Raw genomic sequence first — 21237 nt, 5'->3', positions numbered from 1 at the left:
TTCTCATGCCTTCCCTGCAGAGTAGGTGTGACTCACACCATTCCTCCAGGTGGGAAACTGAGGCACAGAGGCAAAGTTTCTCTCTCAAGTTAGCTGGAAAGTGGGCCAAGGCCATGTCTTCTCTTCTATGGGACACGCTGTTTCAGAAAGCTGAAGTGTGGGGCATACCTCAGGGTAAGCTACATGGCCCTGAAGCTGAGGTAACGTGGGTAATGGATCCACCTTAGGTCAGGTCTCCAGGGCCAAAGCAAAGTGGAAAATAGAGACCCTAATTGAACCAAGCAACTCCTCCCCCACCTCACTTCATTCAGTCATGACCTGAAAGGGCCTTTAGAGAAGAGGGAGGAGGAAGCAGGCCCTTCCGGGTGAGGGGCTTGCCTGTGGTCCCAGCATGTCAGCATGGAGCCCAGGTGCCTTAACTCCCACCTATTTAATACATCCAGGGACTCTCTTTCTATTCCCTGGTTGGATAGTTGCCACCGATCACTGACTTCAGCCACCTAGAAATACCTTTCTTTGGGCACGCCCTTGCTCGAACTCTTCAGTGGCTCCCTCCTGCTTCAGGGTCTGGACTAAATTCCCAGGGCTGACATGGAGACCTCCACAGCCCACTCCCTTTATTACCTCCTCAGCACTCCCTCAGCACCTCTGCCTCAGCTGGACTGGGAGCCCCGCCATTGCTGCCCCACCGCACACCCACTTCCCACCTGCCCTGACTCCATACGTTTACCTGTGCTGCTGCTGCCCCTAGAACACCACTTGCCCCCAGCCACCTAGCCAAATCCACCACTGAGCTCCTCCAGGAAGCCTCCCGGATCACCCACATCCATGTGGCTTCTCCCACCTCTGACTCTGGATCAGAGTCTCCTGTTCCATTCTTTAGTAATCATCATGTATTCGTGTGTACCTTAGGCTACTAGTTAGACCCTAAGTTCCTTGAGGGCAGGGCCAAGTTATTAGCTCTACAGTGGTTACTCTTCTTTTGAGACAGCATTTCGCTCTGTCACCCAGGCCGTAGTGCTGTGATGCAGTCATGGTTCATTGCAGCCTTGCCCTCCGAGGCTCAAGGGATCCTTCCACCTCAGCCTCCCTAGTAGCTGGGACCACAGGTGCACACTGCGACACCTAGCTAATATTTTATTTCCTGTAGAGACAGGGTTTCGCCATGTAGCCCAGACTGGTCTCAAACTCCTGAGCTCAAGTATTCTGCCTGCCTGAGCCTCCCAAAGTGCTGGGATTACAGGTGTGAGCCACCACACCCAGCCAGGTACTCTTTTCAAAATAAGGAGTGGAAATGTGCTCTGACCAGACTGTATTTCTGCTTTGTTATATGTTTGTATGAACAAGTCTAAACTTTGGGTGGCCAGGAAACAGCACACACTCAGAAACTCCCAAATAGCACCCGTGGCAGCCTGAGTAATCAACCACTATGTCCTTCCTGCTGGGCCCAGAGGCCTCTCTGGATCCTCTCATCATAATGCTGCAGGCAGCTACTGTCAACTAGAGTTGGTTCATGAGGTGTAGTCTCTACGCCATCAGGAATGGGTGCTCCATGAAGGCAGGGGCTTGTCTTATCCCTAGGGCCTAGTACTATGCCTGGTACATAGCAGGCTCACAGTAAATTTTTATTTATTTATTTATTTATTTTTTGAGATAGGGTCTTGCTCTGTCTGCCAGGCTCAAGTGATCCTCCTTTCTCAGCTGAGATTACAGGCATGAGCCACCACACCTGGCCTCAGTAAATATTAACTGAGTGAATAAATGCCCCTCCTAGAAAAGTCAATCACAGTTAGAAACTTAAATGACTGACCCTTATGTAAAAGATGGGTTGGGCTGGGGCATCAGATCTGAGTCCCAGCTCTGTGATATTGCACATGTTACTAAACCTCTGAGCTGTAGTTTTCCACACCTACCTTCTTTACAGACTTATCCTGAAGGCTAAATGAGGTATCATGTGAAGTACCTAGGACACAGCTGGCATTTAGTAAATGTTAGTTTCCTACTTTCTCGTGGCTACATGTTACAGAAACAGTCATCTGAGTGAAGTGAAAATGGAGATGCTCTTCCCAGAAGACGAGAGAATGTTGGCTGGACAGAGAAGGAGGTGCTCTACACTCTAGCCCTCTGTGTGGAATCTGGGTGGTGCAGCAAGACCCTGGCTTATGTCATCACAGCTTTCTTCCTATTGCTGAATGATAATAACAGGAAGAGTACCATTTAATGAGTTCCTGCACACTGAGTGCTCTGCTGGGCACTGGGCATATACTGATCTTATCTGTTCACCGTAATTCCCAGCTTCAGAGTGAAGCACCTTGCCCAAGGCAACACACCCCGAGAGTGGTAAGGCCAAGCTTTGGCTCTGAACCTCTAGGAGTCTCCTACCCTGGTCAGCTGAGTCACAGATTTCTCTTTTAAGAAACCCACAAAGAAATCCTTAGGTGGCAAAAATTTGATCACATGGCCACATAGAGCTGCATGGGAGGCTGGGAAACGGAGGCAGTCTATTGTTAGCAGGTTCTGTGCCAGCCTCTGCTATAGCATGCTGTCAAGCCCCTGCCCTCTCTGGGCCTCGAGTCTCCATATTTGGTCAGGGAAGAGTTTGGATGGATTTTCTCTGAGGTTTCCCCTAGCTGTACTAAGGCCCCACAAAGGGCCAACTCTGTTGCCACTTCCAGTCCCTGCTGAGGCGTGAACACCAAAGATGTCCACATGAGCATTTGGTCTCCAGAGACAATGTCCTTCATGCTATTTCTGAGCTCCGTCTTGGTTTTGCTTTCTGGGGATGTGTGTGAGTTAAGGTAGGCCAGGTTATGCTGCAGCAGCAAACAATCCTGAAATCTTAGTGGCTCCTAATAGGAACTGTGTTTCTCATGCACACTACTACCCGTCGAGGGCTGGCAGGGTCCCCGTGTCTCCTTACTCCAGGACCGGGGGTGAGGGGGCAGCTGCCATCTCAAAGGCTGTCAGAAGCCACGGCAGAGGGAAAGAGATCTCTATCTGGCAATTAAGTGCTCCAGCCCAAATAACAAATGTCACTTCTCATACCTTGTTGGCCAGGTTACCCCACCTCCCAATCACAAGGGAGCAGGGAACTGCCATCCTACCACATGCCTGGAAGGCAGAGAGTAGGAAATACAGGAGGATGACATTAATAATAACCTCAGGCCTCTGTTCCAGAGTGTCTGCCAGCCAACTGTGATCACCTGTGTCTGGGCAGGGGTAGCAGATGTGACCTGGGAGGCTGCACCGAGCTCTGCTGGGACCTATGTGGGGAGTGAGGGGCTGAAGAGATGGAAAGACGTCTGACATTCTGGAGCCTGGAGCTGAGGCTGGACAGCGCAACCTGCCACTGTAGGTAGAATTCCTATGCTGAAACTGAATTTCCAATGCGATAGTGCTAAGAGGTGGGGACTTTTGGAAGGTGATTATGTCATTAGGGCAGAGATTAGGGCTCTTATACAAGATGTCTGAGGGAACTTGTTTGCCCCTTTACATGACAATGCAGTGAGAAAATGTAATCTTTGAAGCAGAGAACACGTTGATCTTGGACTTCCCAGCCTCCAGAACTGTAAGCAGTAAATTCCTGTTAATAAATTATCCAGTTTAAGATATGTTGTTACAGCACCCCGAATGGACTAAGACACAGTCCCAGCCAGGAGCGTTAGTTTCCAGTTCTGTAAAACTGGGGCAGTATTTCCTAACCTGCAGAATTTTAGTGAAGATGAAATGGATGAGTAACAGTGGGGAAACGCCTCTCTACTCCCCAGCAGCCTTCTACAGAAGGTGTACTTTTCAGCAGAAGGCTCTGCCCAGCTGAGCCCTATGCCAGATTTGGGTGGTCAAATTTGAGAGCAGGAGCTTGGCAAAGAGGGGCTTTGGGGAGGCAGTCAGTTTGGAGGGGGCATATTGTAAGACTATGTGCTTACAAAAGCATAATATATACCTAAGATTTCTTTGGGGTGACTTTATTTGGGACAGTTCTGGAGGAGTTGATGGAGATGGGGGCACCCTGGCCCCTGATGCCTTCCCCCATTCAAACAGATTTGGGGGTTCCTATGGCAATGCACAAGATGAGGGTACAAAAAGGGGGCAAGAGAAGGAAGGCAGCATGATGGACGGAGGCTGGACCAGTATAGTGACCCCCAGGGAAAGTCCCCTGGGAGGGTGAAGGCAAGTAGGAGGGTACTCTGAGAATAGGGTTAGGTTCTAAAGCTGTTGCCTTCCTATGATGCAAGCCCCAGCTCCTCCTCCATCCTCAAATCTTCAGTAAACAACCTCTGTTGACAGGACGTTCGCTGCTGCACAGTGGGCACTCAGCATGTTACTTTGTGTCATCTCATGTGTCATGACATGTCATGTCAAAGCCAACCTGTGGACACACAGGTCCTCTCGGCTTCCCTCAGGTTGGAGTGGGGAGAAAGCAGGTCAAAAGCCCAGCCTTGGCCGGGCGTGGTGGCTCAAGCCTGTAATCCCAGCACCTTGGGAGGCCGAGACGGGCGGATCACGAGGTCAGGAGATCGAGACCATCCTGGCTAACATGGTGAAACCCCGTCTCTACTAAAAAAATACAAAAAACTAGGCGGGCGCCTGTAGTCCCAGCTACTCTGGAGGCTGAGGCAGGAGAATGGCGTAAACCCGGGAGGCGGAGCTTGCAGTGAGCTGAGATCCGGCCACTGCACTCCAGCCTGGGCAACAGAGCGAGTCTCCGTCTCAAAAAAAAAAAAAAAAAAGCCCAGCCTTGGTGGGAATGTAAACCAGTACAACCACTATGGAAAACAGTATGGAGATTACTTAAAGAACTAAGAGTAGAACTACCATTCGATCCAGCAATCCTATTACTGGGTATCTCTACCCAGAGGAAAATAAGTCATTGTATGAAAAAGATACATGCACACACATGTTTATAGCAGCACAATTGGCAATTGCAAAAATATGGAAACAACGTAAATGCCCATTAACCAATCAGTGGATAGAGAAAATGTGGTATATATACACCATAGAATACTACTCAGCCATAAAACGGGACGAAATAATGGCCTTTGCAGCAACTTGGATGGAGCTGGAGGCCATTATTCTGAGTGAGGTAACTCAGGAATGGAAAACCAAATATCACATATTCTCTTTTTTTGTTGTTTTTTTTTGTTTTTGAGATGGAGTCTCGCTCTGTTGCCCAGGCTGGAGTGCAGTGGTGTACAATCTCGGCTCACTGCAACCTCCGCCTGCTGGCTTCAAGCAATTCTCCTGCCTCAGCCTCCCAAGTAGGTGGGACCACAGGCACGCACACCACCATGCCCAGCTAATTTTTGTATTTTTAGTAGAGACAGAGTTTCACCATGATGGCCAGGCTAGTCTTGAATGCCTGACTTCGTGATGTTCTCTGTTTTAAGTGGGAGCTAAGCTACGAGGATGCAAAGGCATAAGAATAATATAATGGACTTTGGGGACTCTCGGGAGGGTAGGAGGGGTTGAGGGATTAGAGGCTACATATTAGGTACAGTGTACACTGCTCAGTTGACAGGTGCACCAGAATCTCAGAACTCACCGCTAGAGAACTTATCCATGTAACCAGAAACCACCTGTACCCCAAAACCTATTGAAACAAAAAAGGCTAGCCTTGGTCCTGCCCAGCGCAGAGAGACAGGAAGCTGTGACTTGGATTTACTCTTCCAAAAGCCTCAAATAGCCAGCCCTGATCTGCTGACACAGTTCCCGTTCTGAGCAGAGAAATGGAGGAGAAGGCAGCAGAAAGACAAGAAAGAATCTCCGCTGAGATCAGGGGCTAGCTCATTAATCTAGGTGAGTATGCCATTTTGGAGATTATACAAACCAAGCCCTGGAGGGGTCAAATGACTCAGTAATGCAGCCAGCCCATGGCACAGGCAGGGTGAGGAGCCACATCTGCCTTCCTATAGCCACCAGAGAAGGGAAACGGGCGCAGAACGGTCACATAGCAATTCAGTAGCAGAGCCAGGATCCAGCGACCCCAAACCCTGGTCTCTCCCGGTTGCTAGCCTGGGAATGTTACCCAGCTCTTTCACCCACTTTTGGCCTTGGCTCTTCACCGCACCTGAGGATCCAGTGACCCCAAGCCCTGGTCTCCCTGCTGCCAGCCTGGGAACATTGCCCAGCTCTTTCACCCACTTTTGGCATTGGCTCCTCACCACACCTGTGCCAGTGGCTGGCTGGGTTACTCTGAGTTGTTTGACTCCTCCAGGGCTCAGTTTGTCTAATCTCCAAAATGGCACGTTTACCTCGATTGACTAGCTAGCTTCTAATCTCAGGGAAGTGTGCATCTTGTCTTTCTGGGGGGATTCTGGGAGTCAGATAGGGAGAGGCAGCATGATCTGAGAAATCTGAGCCCCAGACACTAGAGGTGGAACTGGTCCCCCTGTATCCTGGCCGGAAGCAGCATTTGAAAGCTGATCTTGAGCGAGACAATATGAGGATAGCCATTGTTATTGTTGCACGCATCATCTTACTTAACCCTCAGTTGGCCCTGCCAAGTGGGTTCCTTTGTTTTCTAGTTTTTCCATTGAGAAAACACAAGTAAGATTCAGTCTGAAGACTGGTAGCTCAGTGCTCCCAACAAGGGGCAGGAGGGGCCTGGCTGAGCACCCTGAAGGAGGAGTGGGGGCGGGTGCCAGAACACGGATGCTTTCCTGTCTGGCTGGAGCTGCTCCCACCGTGTTCCGGAGCAAGGCAGAACAGGAAGGCAGGAACAATGGGCAACCGGCAGTGGCGGGGTGCTGGGGTTCCTGAGCCAGGGGCAGGGAGGCTCGGGCCTGGTCACCACCAAGGCTGGGGGTGCAAGTTTCCTGTGCGAGAGACTTAACAAGATTAGCAAGTAACATTTTTGAGCACTTACTGTATGTCCGGACCTGTGTTAGACACTTTAGATGGATTAGCCTCATTTTACAGATAAACAAATTGGGGCACAGAGAGTTTAAATGAAATGCTTAAGGTAAGAGGTGAAAGATTTGAACCCAGGCAGCCTGGCTCCAGATCCTATGCTCTTAACTACTATAACTTTATACATACATATATGATTATACACATGTTCTACATACTTTCTCAATTTTCCCCTTTCACTTAATTTATCATTGCCACTTTTCTATGTCATCAGTATCATCCTTGTTTAAAGTGCTAACATGCCGGGAAGACCTTGTCCATGTGTCCTGGCCACATCCCAGTCTGTTTTTCCCATTACCTGAGGGGTCTGGATTTCCACTATTGGTGCTGTCATTGAGTTAAGGTGTGGTTCCTCTCATTTAAACTGGTGATAACAATGGTGGCACCAAGGGGTGGGCTGGGGGGTGCTTAAGCCTCTTTTAATCTCTATCATAATAACTCCTTTATCCAAATAAACACCATCTACATAAAATAATGTGCTTTTATGCAAACAGTACTTCAAGACAGGACTCCCTCCCCAGCTCAATGAGATTGCTGCACCCAAGCATCCCCACGGAGAAGTCCCCCAGGCAGCCTGGCTGCTGGGTTAATACCGTAGTGGTGCTGCTCTGAACACAAGCTGTGGGAGCACTGCTGGTATCTTAGGATCCGGTGCGGTGGAGATGTGGAGCCCAGGAAGACCCAGCCTGACCTGGTGGTGGTGGCTTCAGAAATTGCTGGAGAGGGTAGAGGCTCTTGCCTAGGGCTCTTACTGCATTTTATGTAAGATGAAGGCCACAGAATGGTGCTGTCAAGACTGGGAAGGCCTGTGGGACTCAGGGCTCCCTGAGTCCCTAAGACTGACCTGCTCCTCCTTTCACCTGAGACAGACTGGGAGATCCCAGGGTAGTGGGGGCAGGGGAGTACAAGGGGCTTGTTGAAAATTCTCCACCATAGCAGGTAGGAGAGCCTGCTGGAGCCGCTCCCCCAGGGGTGATGAACCCGCTGGAGGACCTCTCCTAGAGCCCCCTTTTGGCCCTCACAAGGCCAGCTGGGAGCACTGGATGGGGAACGAGACAGTTTTGTGTTCTAGTTTCATCCCTGCCCGTGGGTGGCTATGTGGCCCTGGGCAAGTCACTCTCCCTTGGTAGCCTCTGGCTTCCCAACCCTACCATACCAGGGAACACCATGGACTCTCCCGTTCTGCCAGATGGTCTAACAAAGATTCTTTCCCTCTCGGGTCACCTGGCTGGCAGGTGGGTGATTCAGAAGTCACTTTTCTGAACCTCCAATTATTATTACATATTAATATACATTTACCTAATTACCTTCCAAGTATGGCTTTTGGGGGTCAGCTGTTATCCACTTCCCCTTCATATGGTAGCTGTCTTTAATTTTCATCTGGGGAAGCCTCCTCTCCTCCACTTCAGCCATGTGCAGTGGATGGAGTTGACTCTTCTTCTGGTTCCAAAAGGGGAAGAGAGGCTCGCAGAGCTGTGCATTCCATTCCCCAAACCTCAGAGGAGTGGGGGTCAGGGTGGGGCATGTGACCCAATTCCAGCCCATGGCATCAGGCTTAGAACTGGTCCCGATTGTGGAGAAGTCTGGAAGCTTCAAACCTGAGGGGATTTGAGATTGGAGTTAACCGGCAGCCATCCTGCCCCCATGGAGAATGGAGCCATTGCAGAAAAGGCGGAGCTGGGAATGGAGAGACAGACCAGGGCCTCGTGATGTAGCTTAATCCCTTAAGTCCAGCCGTGCATGAAGCCAAGTGCTCACCCTTAGGCTTTTCAGGTACAGGAGACAAATGCCTTTTTCACTGAAGCCAGTTTGAAGTGGGTTTTCTGTTGCTTACAGCTAGAAAAATCCTGACTTTTGTTGATGTTACTTAATTCTATGATACCATCAGTGGTACAATGATTTTATAAAGGAAAATATTAAATCTTAATAAGAAGTTATTTTTATTTTTATTTATTTATTATTATTTTTGAGAAGGTCTGGCTCTGTCACCCAAGCTGGAGTGCAGTGGTGTGATCTCGGCTTACTGCAACCTCTGCCTCTTGGGCTTAAGCCATCATTCCACCTCATCCTCCCGGCCTCCCAAGTAGCTGGGACTACAGATGCATGCCACCACACCCTGATAATTTTTGTATTTTTAGTAGAGATGATGTTTCTCCATGTTGCCCAGGCTGGTCTTAAACTCAAGCAATCCACCCACCTCAGCCTCCCAAAGTGCTGCGATTACAGGCCTGAGCCACTGCACCTGGCCTAATAACAGTTTTTTTTTTTTTTAATTAAAAAGATGCAAATCAGGTTCCCCTTGCAAAAAACTGACACTAGTGTATTTTTATTTATAAAATTGCATACCGCCATCTCCTTTGGTGATATGATCAAAGTTCTTCACATCTAGAGTCTAGACTGTGAGAAACAAACTCACTCATCCAAACCCAAAGAATGGACCCAGAGACACAGAGAACAGTGGAAGTGAGACTTTTAATACAGTCTTGCAAGATGGGGTGTCTGGTGGGCAGGCACACCCAGCACGGTTACAACAAGCAATTTATCCTCTAGTGTGTGGGTCCCTCTCCTGGTTCCTCAGAGGTTGAGTACTGTGGAGTCACAATCTTCCTGGACGTCACCTGTTGGTTGTTGAGTAGGGTTGTTTTGTTTGTTTGTTTTCTGAGATGGAGTCTCATTCTGTCGCCCAGCCTGGAGTGCAATGGCATGATATTGGCTCACTGCAACCTCCGCCCCCCAGGTTCAAGCAATTCTCCTGCCTCAGGCTCCCGATTAGCTGGGATTATAGGTACCTGCCACCACGCCCGGCTAATTTTTGTATTTTTAGTAGAGACAGCGTTTCACCATGTTGGCCAGGCTGGTCTCAAACTCCTGACAAGTAATCCACCCGCCGTGGCCTCCCAAAGTGCTGGGATTACAGGCATGAGCCACCTTGCCTGGCCAGGTAGGGATTTTGGGTGTTTTCTTTAGGGTTGTCTCACTGCATTTTGTTGCAGCCCATAATGCATTGCGATTATAGTCCACTCAAGGGCTTTTTAAGTATTTGACTTATGACCTAGGTAGTCAGGCAAGCTGGTAAAAGAATAGATAAAGTGAGCTATTTTGCAGGCTAGTAAATCTTCATTCTAGACTAAACTCTTAGGTTTGGATAAGAGCAACTAAGGGTGCCCCAACTAGCAGGCTCCAGCTATTAAAGCAGGGGCCTAGTATATTCTGTCCTTCTGTAGTTTGTAGACCCAAGCCTACCTGAGGTCTTGGAAATGGACCACCATTTACATATTTCCTACACAGACTTTGGAGATATTCAGCCATTTTTCCTTTCCTTTTTCTTTTCTCACTTCTTCTTTCTCTCTCTCTCTCTTTTTTTTTTTTTTTTGACAGAGTTTCATTCTGTTGCCCAAGCTGGATTGCAGTGGCATGATCATAGCTCACTGCAGCCTCTAACTCCTAGGCTCAAGTGATCTTCCAATCTCAGCCTCCTGAGTAGCTGGGACTACAGGTATGCACCACCACACCCAGCTAATTATTTTTTGTAGAGACAGGGTTTTGCCATGTTGCCCAGGCTGGTCTCAAACTCCTGAACTCAAGTGATCATACTGCCTCAGCCTTCCAAGGTGCTGGGATTACAGGCCTGAGCCATCATGCCCAGCCTTCTCTTTTAATTGCATTGTCTGGCTAGCAATAAATCAGTCTTCTATATACTCAGTATAATCTGTTATTTCCACACGGCATGATTTTAAAAGTCATTTTAAGTGATAGTTAGGGAATCGGGTAAAATTCCACCGAACTTGATCACAGCCAACCAAACAAATGGATAGCAGACAGTGACAACACCTTACTCCCCCTCTGCCTGCTGGCTGGTAGGTTTCTTGGACTTCCATTCTCGGGCACACCCTCATTCAAGAAACTTTTAAGATGGTGTTGATGGGGAGGTAGTGTGTGAGAATGAGTTACGATCATCGATCATCGTTACCATTTCTTTGAAGCATTCCAAATTGTAACCAAACTTGAAACAAATGCCCCTGGCTGAGTCTGGGTGTGTTGGGGGCCAAGTATATAACTGGAAGTTCTCTGGATTAATGTCTACATATAATAAATATAATGCTTATTACAGGTGGTTTTTAAATGTGCTAATATCATACTAAAACTTAACCATAACCACAATGGTTGTTTAGAACTGAAGACTAACAGAAGGTTTTTTGGACAAATTTAATCGCTGACTTTGAAGTTGCCAGTGCAGTGATAACTCTTCCAAGCTCATCTCGCCAGTGTCCTGAGTCTTTATTTCCATTGAGGGACTACCTCATACCCATCAAACATGACAGGAGAGGTCTGAATGCCATTGGTTGGCAGAGATTTGTTTCTTCCCTGGTTCTCCCCTGTGAAGACTGAGAAGTTCAGAGTCTGCCAACGCTGAGAGACAGCTCGGGAGGTTTTGTCTGCCTAGTGTATACAGAGGAGCCTGTGATGGGTCACATCTAATGTCTTGCCAAAGCAGAGAGGAGACCATGATGGGGATGTCCCTGTCCTAACAGAGGTGAGGGGCAGGACACCCAAACACATGTGCAGTGCATACACTGGAAGTTAAGGTCCATGACGACAGCGACTCTTGTTTACTATTGTGTTATAGGACCTCAATAAATATTTCTTCAATGAGTCACTGGAACCACACTTACAGTATATTAAAAATATGCATTACCCGGGCGCAGTGGCTTTAATCCCAGCACTTCGGGAGGCCGAGGCGGACAGATCGCCTGAGGTCAGGAGTTTGAGACCAGCCTGGCCAACATGGTGAAACCCCATCTCTACTTAAAATACGAAAAATTTGCCGGGCGTGGTGGCAGGTCCCTGTAATCCCAGCTACTCAGGAGGCTGAGGCAGGAGAATTGCTTGAACCTGGGAGGCAGAGGTTGCAGTGAGCCGAGATCGCGTCATTGCACTCCACCCTGGGGGACAAGAGCGAGACTTCATCTCAAAAAAAAAACAAAAAAAACATAGAACGACGAAATACTTTTTCACTCATCATTTAGCAAACATTTAAAAGATGATAACATCCAGGCTGGGCACGGTGGCTTACACCTGTAATCCCAGCATTTGGGAGGCCAAGGCAGGTGGATCACTTGAGCTCAGGAGTTCAAGACCAGCCTGGGTAAAATAGTGAGACCCCATCTTTACAAAAAATACAAAAATTAGCCAAGCATGGTGGCACATGCCTGTAGTCCCAGCTACTCGGAAGGCTGAGGTGGGAGGATGGCTTGAGCCCGAGAGGCAGAAGTTGCAGTGAGCTGAGACTGCGCCACTGCACTCCAGCCTAGGTGACAGAGCAAGGCTCTGACTCAAAAATAAATAAATAAAAGATGATAACATTGTTTTGGTGATAATGCAGGAAAATATGCAGTCCTCACTGCTAAGTGGGCAACACCGCCACATACAGTGGCACGGGCTATGCACTGCACAACTGCATAATTGTAAGAGTATTACCAGTGGAGGGTGTCCAGGTTCTTGGCGTCTTGAACAAAGAATTGGACAAAACGCGCAAACAAAGTAAGGAAAGAATGAAGCAACAAAAGCAGAAATTTACTGAAAATGAAAGTATACCCACAGTTTGGGAATGGACCCGAGCATGGGGGCTCAGGGACCCCATTACAGAATTTTTGGGGATGTAAATACCCTCTAGTGGATTCCTTTGGTTACTTGGGTATGCCCTGTGTAAATGAAGAGGATGAAGTAAAGTTACAAAGTCATTTACTTAGTGTATGCCTCATGGAGAGGATATTTCCTGTCATAGCTGAAGTGTGAAATCGGCCTTATGTTGCCTGCCTCCAGACCCTATTTTCCTGCCTCAAGAGGAAGGCCTGATGGAAGGGATTGTGATAAAATGTATCAAAAGCCTGAAAAGTGTACATACTCTTTGAACCAAGAGTTCTCCTACTCCTAGGATTTAGCTCTAAGGAATAACTGTGAGGTAAATGAAGATTTAGCCAAGGATCTTCATCACATCGTTTATGGTAGTGAGAAAAAGTCTAGGTGATTAAAAATAGTGAATGATTGACTAAAGAATATCACACACACACACCCATATAGCAGATTGCTCTTCAGGAATTTAAATGACACTCTAAGAATAAATTTAATAACCCAGGCAGGTAGTGGCATATGCAGTAGAAACCCACTTTTAAAAGGTGTTGGTATATATATGCATGTGAATTTTTATGTGTGTACACAGGAAAAAAGCCTAGAATAAACCTAGAATAAATAAATAAATCTGGGTGAAGAATTACAAATGCTAGCTATTTTATTGTTTTTGGTTTTTATCTATTAAATAATTTTTCCAAAATGAATGTGCATTGGCTACATGATTTTTAAAAATTAAAAATAAACCTTATTTTAAAAATACTGGAGGAAAATACAATAATAAATTATTACAGGTTGTTTTGGAAGGGATAAGTTTTGTGTTTTTTTTTTTTTGAGACAAAGCCTTGCTCTGTCACCCAGGCTGGAGTGCAGCGGCACACGGTCTCTGCTCACTGCACGCTCCGCCTCCCGGGTTCACATCATTCTCCTGCCTCAGCCTCCCAAGTAGCTGGGACTACAGCCGCCTGCCACCACACCCAGTTAATTTTTTGTATTATTTTTAGTAGAGACGGGGTTTCACTGTGTTAGCCAGGATGGTCTCGATCTCCTGACCTCGTGATTCGCCCGCCTCGGCCTCCCAAAGTGCTGGGATTACAGACGTGAGCCACTGCGCCTGGCCGGAAGGGACAAGATTTTGAATTCTTCTATACCTCCCTCTTTTACTATAAAGCTGAAGTAATTTTATAATGGAAAAATAAACTTTTAGAAGAGAAATAGGAGATTTGGGGATCAAGTCAGTAGATTAGCATGTGCTAAAATTTATCTTTTTACTTGAAAAACACAAAAATGCTAGAAAAAAATTTAAATATATACATAAAAATAAACATACACTCATTCTCAAAATCTTTATCCACCAGAAATCAAAAATAAATATCCCACTATTGGAAGTAGGGATTGAACCTCAAGACCTGCGGGAGCTGGGTCTAGAAACAGGCTTTGGGCCTGTGGTAGCCAGCCTTCAGGATGGTCCCAGAGGACCCTTACCTCCTGGTATTCATGCCCTTGTGCAGTCTCCTCCCACAGTGAATCAGGGCTGACCTGTTACTAGTAGAGTATGATGCAAGTGACAGTGTGTGACTTTCAAACTGGGTTATAAAAGGCACTGCAGCTTCCATGTTGGTCTTTTGGATCACTGGATCTAGGGGAAACCAACGACCATGTTGTGAGGACACTTAAGCAGTTCTTTGGAGGCTCACATGGAGAGGAAAGAACTGGGGACAAGCTACCCTGCAAGTCAACCCTAACAACTTGGTTGATAACACAAAGCCACAAAGGAAAAGGTACATGAAGCAGGGCCCTTTGAACCTCAGGAGCACAGTTTGGCACCATGTACCAAAGGCATTTTTGCTTTAATTAATAAACCAATATTGATACATTATTATTAACTATAGTCTATATTAAGGTTCTCTTTTTTCGTATTGTACAGATCTGTGGGGTTCTGACAAATGCATAATGTGTATCCACCATTACACTGTCATACAGAATAGTTTTACTGCCCTGAAAAGCCTCTGTACTCTACCTATTTAACCCTCTGCCCTCACAACAAACCCCTGGCAACCACTGACTGACCTTTTTACATTCCCTATAGTTCTGCTTTTTGCAGAAATCATACACTGTGTAGACTTTTCAGACTGGCTTCTTTCACTTAGTAATATGCATTTGTTTCTTCCGTGTCTTGTCTTAGCTTGCTAGCTCATTTCTTTCTATTGCTGAATAATATTCCATTGAATGGATGTGCCAGACTTAAATTCATTCACCTATTAAAGGACATATTGGTTGGCTTCCAGTTTCTGCCAATTGTGAATAAAGCTACTATAAATATTCATGTGCAGGTTTTTGTGTGGACATAAGTTTACAACTCATTTGGGTAAATATCTAGGAGTGCCATTACTGGATCATATGCTGCAAATATTTTAGTTTTATAAGGAACTGCTGAACTCTTCCAAAGTGGCTATACTGTTTTGCATTCTTAATCAGCAATGAAAGGACATTCTGTTGCCAGCATTTGGTATTGTCAGTTTTGTGGATTTTAGTCACTCTAAAAGATATGTAGTGAAATCTAATTTTAATTTGCAATCTCCTAATGACATATGATATGGATCTTAATTTCTATGCTTATTTGTCACCTGCATATTGTCTTTAGTGAGGTGTAATTTTCAGACCTTTTGCCCGTTTAAAAAATTAGGTTCTTTTCTTATTGTTGAGTTTTAAGTGTTTATAATTTTGAATACCAGTCCTTTATCAGTTAATGTGTTTTGCAAATAACTTCTAATCCTTGGCTTACCTTTTCATGCTCTTAACATTGTTTCACAGAGCAGAAGTTTTTAATTTTTGTGAAGTTCAGTATAAGAATTTTTTATTCAATGGGTTGTGCTTTTGATGTTGAATTTAAAAACTCATCACCAAACCCCAAACCACCCAGATTTGTTCCTATATTAGCTTCTGTAAGTTTTGTAGTTTTATGTTTCACGTTGAAGCCTAAGATCCATTTTGATCTAACTTTTGTAAAAGGTGGAAGGACTCAGTCTGGATTTTCCCATTTGTTAAAAAGATTATCTTGCCTCTTCCTGCACTGAATTGCCTTTGCTTCTTTGTCAAATATAATTTGACTATATTTATGCGGGTGTATTTCTGGGCTCTCTATTCTGTGCTGTTGATCAATTTGTCTATTTTTCACCAATACCACACAGTCTTGCCTACTTTAGATTTATAGTAAGTCATAAAGTCAGGTAGTGTTAATCCTCTGACTCTGTTCTTTTTCAGGATTGTGTTGGTCATTCTGGGTCATTTGACTTCCCACATTAACTTTAGAATCTGTCAATATTCACAAATTAACTTATTCAAGTTATATTTGGATTGTGTTGAATCTATACATAGAGTTGGGGAGAATTCTCATCTTAAAATTATTGAGTTTTGCTATTCATATACAGGGAATATCTCTCCATTTATTTGTATCTTCTTTGATTTTTGTCATCAGAGTTTTCTATGTTTCCTCATATTGATTCTGTACATATTTTGTTGGATTTATGCCTAGGTATTTCATTATTTTTGGTGGTAATGTAAATAGCATTATGTTTCTAATTTCAACTTCTAACTGTTCATTGATGTTACAAAGGAAAGCACTAAACTTTTAAATATTAACTTTATATTCTGTGAACTTCCTATAATCATTTATTAGTTCCAGGAGTCTTTTATTGTTGAATCTTTAGGATTTTCTATGTACACAGTCATGCCATCTGTGCACAGAAATAAAGACAGCTTTATTTCTTCTTTCCCAATTGGCATGCCTTTTATTCTCTTTTCTTCTCTTATTGCACTAGCAAGAAATTCTAGTGCAATATTAAATAGGAGTGGTGAAAGGGGACATCTTTGCCTTGTACCCAGTATTAGGGGGGAAAACATCCAGTTTCTCATTGTTAAGTATGATGTTAGTTGTAGAATGATTGTAACTCCCATTTGTTAATTTGAGAATGTTTCCTATTATTCCTAGGTTGCTGCGAGTTTTTATTATGAAAGGGTGTTGGATTTTTGCCTTTTCTGCATCCATTGATATGATCACATGATTTTCTTCTTGAACTTACTGATTTGATGAATTACATTAATTGATTTTTGAATGTTGAACCAGTTGTTCATGCCTGGAATAAATCTTGCTTGGTCAAATCATGGTGTATAATGATTTTTATACATTGTTGGATTTGATTTGCTAATTTAAAAAAAATTGGGGCTACATAGTAGGTATATATATTTATGGGGTACATGTGATATTTTGATTCAGGCATTCAATGTGTAATAATCACTCAGGATAAGTGGGGTATCCATCACCTCAAGCATTTATCCTTTGTGTTACAAACAATCCAAATATACTCTTTTAGTTATTTTAAATTGTGCAATAAATTTTGTTGACTGTAGTCACCCTGTTGTGCTATCAAATACTAGATCTTATTCATTCTATCTAACTATATTTTTGAACCCATTTACCATCTCCACTTCCCTCCCCACTCCCCCAACTACCCTTCCCAGCCTCTGGTAACCACCATTCTACTCATTATCTCCATGAGTTCAATTTAAAAAAATTTTAGCTCCTCCAAATAAGTGAGAACATGTGAAGTTTGCCATTCTGTGCCTGGCTTATTTCACTTAACATAATGACCTTCAGTTTCATCCATGTTGTTGCAAATGACGGGATCTCATTCTTTTTTATGGCTGAATAGTACCCCATTGTGTATATGTATCACATTTTCTTTATTCATTCATCTATTGATGGACACTTACATTGCTTCCAAATGCTGGCTATTGTGAATAGTGTGACAGTAAACATGAAGTGCAAATATCTCTTTGATATACTGATTTCCTTTCTTCTGGGTATATACCTAGCAGTGGGATTGATGGATCATATGGTATCTCTATTTTTAGTTTTTTGAGGAACTTCCAAACTGTTCTTCATAGTGTTTGTACCAATTTACATTCCCACCAACAGTGTATGAGGGTTGCCTTTCCTTTACGTCCTCACCAGCATTTGTTATTGCCTGTGTTTTGGATAAAAGCCATTTTAACTGGGGTGAGAGGATATCTCACTGTAGTTTTGATTTGCATTTCTCTGATGATAATGATGTTAAGCAACTTTTCCTATGCCTGTTTGCCATTTGTATGTCTTCTTTTGAGAAATGTCTATTCAAATGTTGTGCCCATTTTAAACTCAGATTATTAGATTTTTTTTTCCCCATTGAGTTGTTTGAGTTCCTTATATATTCTGGTTATTAATCTCCTATCAGATGGATAGCTTGCAAATATTTTCTCCCATTCTGTGGGTTTTCTCTTCACTTTGTTGATTGTTTCCTTTGCAGTGAAGAAGCTTTTTAACTTCATGTGATTCCATTTGTCCATTTTTGCTTTGGCTGCCTGTGCTTGTGAGGTATTACTTTGCCAAGTCCAATGTCCGGGAGAGTTTCTCCAATGTTTTCTTTTAGTGGTTTCACAGTTTGTGGTATTAGATTTCAATCTTTAATTCATTTTAAAATGATTTTTGCATATATTGCAGGAGATAGTCTAGTTTCATTCTTCTGCATATGGATATCCACTTTCCCCAGCGCCATTTATTGAAGAGACTGTCCTTTTTCCCAACTTATGTTATTGGCATCTTTGTTTAAATAAATCGGATGGATTTGTTTCTGGGTTCTCTATTCTGTTCCATTAGTCCATCTGTTTTTATGCCATTAACATACTGTTTTGGGTGTTACAGCTCTGTAGTATAATTTGAAGTCAGGTAATGTGATTCCTCAAGTTTTGTTCCTTTTGCTCACAATAGCTTTGGCTATTCTGGGTCTTTTGTGGTTCTATATGAATTGTAGACTTTTTTTCTATTTCTGTTAAGAATGTCACTGGTATTTTGATAGGAATTGCATTGACTCTGTAAATTGCTTTGGATAGTATGGACATTTTAACAATACTGATTCTTCCAACCCATGAACATGGAATATCTCTATTTTTTGTGTCTTCCTCAATTTATTTTACCAATGGTTTATAGTTTTCATTGTAGAGACCTTTCACTATTTTGGTTTATTGTTAAGTATTTTATTTTACTTGTGACTATTCCAAATGGAATTACTTTCTTGATTTATTTTTCAGATTGTTCATTCTTGGCATATAGAAATGCTACAGATTTTTGTATGTTGATTTTGTATTCTGCAACTTTACTGAATTTATCAGTTCTAACAGTTTTTTGGTGGAGCCTTTAGGTTTTTCCAAATAGAAGATCAGATTGTCTAGAAACAAGGGTAATTTGATTTCTTCTTTCCCAATTTGGGTGCCCTTTATTTCTTTCTCTTGTCTGATTGCTCTAGCTAGGACTTCCAGTACTATGTTGAATAATAGTGTACTGGGCATCCTTGGCTTATTCCAGATCTTAAAGGAAAGGATTTTAGTTTTTCTCCATTCAGTACGATACTAGCGATGGGTCTGTCATATATGGGTTTTATTATATTGCGGTACATTCCTTCTCTACTCAGTTTTTTGAGGGTTTTTTTTTTTTTATCATGGAGGGATGTTGAATTTTATCAAATGCTTTTTCAGCATCAATTAAAATGATCATGTAGTTTTTGTCCTTCATTCTTGTTGATAAGATGTATCAAATTGATTGATTTGCATATGTTGACCCATCCTTGTATTCCTGGGATGAATCTCACTTGGTCATAATGAATTATTATTATTAGTATTTGAGACAGAGTTTTGCTTTTGTTGCCCAGGCTGGAGTGCATGGCGCAATCTGCAACAGCTCACTGCGACCTCCACCTCCCAGGTTCAAGCAATTCTCCTGCCTCAGCTTCCCTAGTAGGTGGGATTACAGGCCCCTGCCACCACGCCTAGCTAATTTTTATATTTTTAGTAGATGAGGTTTCACCACATTGGCCCGGCTGGTCTCAAACTCCTGACCTCAGGTTATCTACCTGCCTCAGCCTCCCAAAGTGTTGGGATTACAGGCTTGAGTCACCATACCCGGCCATGAATGATATTTTAAATGTGTCTGTGAATTTGGTTTGCTAGTATTTTGTGGAGAATTTTTGCATCAATGATCATCAGGGATCCTGGCCTGTAGTTTTCTTTTTTTGATATGTCTTTCTCTGGTTTGGTATCAGAGTAATACTGGCCTTGTAGCCTGAGTTTGGAAGTATTGCCTTCTCTATTTTTCAGAATCGTTTGAGTAGGATTGGTATTAGTTCTTCTTTAAATGCTTGATAAAATTCAGCAGTGAAGCAACTGGGTCCTGGGCTTTTCTTTGCTGTGAGACTTTTTATTATGGCTTTGATCTCATCACTTGTTATTAATCTGTTCAGGTTTTGGATTTCTTCATGGTTCAATCTTGGTAGGTAGATTTGTCTATTTCTTGTAGACTTTCCAGTTTGTTGGCATATAGTTGCTCATTGTAGTGTCTAATAATCCTTTGAATTTCTGCAGTATCAGTTTTAATGTCTCCTTTTCATCTCAGATTTTATTAGAGTCTTCTCTTTTTTTTTTCTTAGTTGGGCTAAAGGTTTATCAATATTGTTTGTCTTTTCAAAAAAAGAAATTTTTGTTTCATTGATCTGTATTTTTTAATTTCAATTTTATTTACTTCTGCTCTGATTTTATTTCTTCTAGTGACTTTGGGTTTGGTTTGCTTTTGCTTTTCTAGTTTTTTAAGATGCATCATTAGATTATTTGAAGTTTTTCTACTTTTTTGATATAGGTGTTTATTGCGGTAAATTTTCCTCTTAGTGCTGCTTTTGTTGTATCCCATAGGGTTTGGTATGTTGTGTTTCCATATTCATTTATTTCAACAAACTTTTTTCTTTTTTCCTATTTTTTCTATTTGTAAATTTTTTATACAATAACAAAATGTTTTTCACTTTCCGTCTTAAATTTCTTTATTGACCCACTAGTCATTTAAGAGCATATTGTTTAATTTCCATGTGCTTGTACAGTTTCCAAAATTCCTCTTGTTATTGGATTTCTAGTTTTATTCCATTGTGGTCAGAGAAGATACTTGATAGTATTTCAGTTTTTTGGAATTTTTAAAAACTTGTTTTGGGGCCTAACCTATTGTCTATCCTTGGAATGATCCATGTGCAGAGAAGAATGTGTATTTTGTAGTCATTGGATAAAATGTTCTATACATATCTATTAGGTCCATTTGGTCTATAGATGGAATCTATAGTTCAGATTAAGTCGTTTCTTTGTTGATTTTCGGTCTGCATGATCTGTTCAATGCTGCATGTGGGATGCTGAAGTCTCCAGTTATTGTACTGGAGTCTGTCTCTCCAGCTCTAATAATATATGCTTTATATATGCACCCAGTGTTGGGTGCATATAGGTTTACAATCGTTATATTCTCTTGATGAATTGACCCCTTTATTATTTCATGATCTTGTCTCTTTTTATGGTTTTTGTCTTGAAATATACTGCTGTCTTTTGGTTTCCATTTGCAAGGAATGTCTTTTTGCATCCCTTTATTTTCAGTTTACGTGTGTCTTTAAAGATGAAGTGTGTTTCTTGTAGGCAAGACATTATTGGGTCTTATTTTTTTTAAATCCATTCAGCCACCTTTCCTTCCTTCCTTCTTTCCTTCCCTTCCTTCCTCCCTCCCTCCCCGCTTCTTTCTTTTCTTTCCTTTCCTTCCTTTCTTTCCTTTCTTTCTTTCTTGCCTTGTTCTGTCACCCAGGCTGG

At 43.1% G+C, this 21237-nt stretch overlaps 1 long non-coding RNA gene across 3 annotated transcripts in view; it reads left to right on the top strand.

The window, feature by feature from the left end:
• LOC103888068 overlaps positions 1–21237 on the top strand; it is a 52995-nt gene that overhangs the window by 5077 nt on the left and 26681 nt on the right. For 2 of the 3 annotated variants that reach the window (XR_001891967.3, XR_004179041.1), the window contains exon 2: positions 3178–3351. The exons of the other annotated variant lie outside the window; for it this stretch is intronic. This is a non-coding gene — a long non-coding RNA (uncharacterized LOC103888068). The remainder of the gene's footprint in view (positions 1–3177; positions 3352–21237) is intronic. 3 annotated transcript variants of the gene reach the window in all.

Source organism: Papio anubis, chromosome 16 (assembly GCF_008728515.1).
Source record: "Papio anubis isolate 15944 chromosome 16, Panubis1.0, whole genome shotgun sequence".
Lineage (NCBI taxonomy): Eukaryota > Metazoa > Chordata > Mammalia > Primates > Cercopithecidae > Papio > Papio anubis.
Note: the sequence above shows the minus strand (reverse complement) of the source record. Positions and strands in the feature narration are given on the sequence as shown.